Below are 1,819 nucleotides of genomic sequence, written 5' to 3'. Positions count from 1 at the left end.
GAATTTGACCAATTTAAGCAATTTTCTATTTTTGACTACATACACTCAATTCATGGAGCTCCACCTGGTGGTTAATTTAATATTTTCAAATTGGTATAATTGCTATTGTTTCTATTAATATTTCAGTTATTATTAATTTTATAAAATAAATTGGCTTAAATTCAATAAAATAATATAAACAATTAGTAGAATGATGTATTTTTCTCGTATTGTCCTAGGACAATGGTTTTTATTTAGAGACCCTGAATTTTAACTTAATATCATTATAAGATAAATACATAATTTTATAAGCTATCCAAAAGATAGTCATGGCACCATCTCAACCAATGTGATAGTTGACGATATTGTTTCCTAGTTCTTACTCTTATTCAAACAACTTCGTCTAGGTCTTACAGTTCTCCTTTCTTGACATAAAGTCTTGTTTTGATTAATGGAATGGTTCTGGTACATTACAATTGTCCTTCCTTTCAACAGGTAGAAAAACTGATCTTGTGGTTGAGATACTTATTGAGTATAGACTGTGTCAGGGATAGTGCTAGCCACTTTATTTGGATTGGAGTCTAATAGAGTCTCATTTTCTGGAATTACAATAATTTTTTTTTAACCACAGAATTTTATGTAATAGAGAGTTACATAGCATTCACACCCTACTTCTTATAATTCTTGAATGTATATCCTGCAAAAAGTGATGTCAGTGCTATTATTGCACCTCAACACTCCCTGGCACATATTTCTCTCTTTTTTATTAACTCATTCACTTCACTGGGTAGGATATATGCTATTTTAATGTTTCTTGTGTGCCTTAATGTTATATAAAATTTTGTTATTTAATTTTTAATTTAGTTTTATTTTCTATTTCCCCTCTTTAGATTTTAAGTTCCATAAGGGCAAGAGCTGTGTCTTGTTTACTACTCAAATAACAGTATTTGGTTATATATCTGAGATTGCTGTATAATCAATAAATATTGTTGAATGAATGAATAAAGAAAACAAAGAATGTAGAAAAACCACACAGTCCTTCTTGTATATCTGTAGTCTTAGAAGAAATTGATTAATCTTGTGCACCTAGAGCTAGAGATGAAAATTCAGTGTCTTAGAATGGGATTCATAGATATTTTGCTCATCAAGTAGAGGTAAATTTGAAAGAAGCTTCTTTCTCATTCTACACATGGCTTTTCCTTCTGTCGATCACATTGTCATAATCTTAAAATGGAATCATCTTAGTCTTAATGTTTGTCAAAAGATTTTTTGAAAAAAATAAAAGCATGGAGAATATTTTTATTAGTTAAAAGTACAGTGCAACCAGAACCAACGTTTATCTTGTACATAAAATTTTATAGGCACTCTTATGAACATGTACTATTCAATATGCATGTACTGTGGACCCTCTCAGCATGATAGAACTACTGACTTTTAGTGTTAGTAAACTAACAAGATGACCTCACAAGTTATGAGTTCTTGAGAAATCTGAAAAGATGGTTTTGGATCCTTTAATCTGACTTTAAAAGTAAGATCACAGAGTTTGGTGACCTTGGGCATTACTTAAAAACTGAAGTCTTAATTTTGTCATCACTAATATGGAGAAAAAATGTTGTAAAATTGGTGAGAATTTTAAGTGATGTATGGAAAGGCCTTAGTTATTTTAAAATTATGCTCATAAACTTAAATTGCATGATCTCACAAGGTAATTTTTTCCTTACAGAACTGGAACTTTACCCTTGAATTTGCAAAGCAGGAATTGATATGTGAGAAATTATCAACAGATTTCTAAGGTGAGAATCTCTTTTATTAAGTTACTTGGTCATTAAGAACTCAGTTC

The sequence above is a fragment of the Pteropus vampyrus genome, unplaced genomic scaffold, assembly GCF_000151845.1.
Source record: "Pteropus vampyrus isolate Shadow unplaced genomic scaffold, Pvam_2.0 Scaffold43, whole genome shotgun sequence".
NCBI lineage: Eukaryota > Metazoa > Chordata > Mammalia > Chiroptera > Pteropodidae > Pteropus > Pteropus vampyrus.
Note: the sequence above shows the minus strand (reverse complement) of the source record.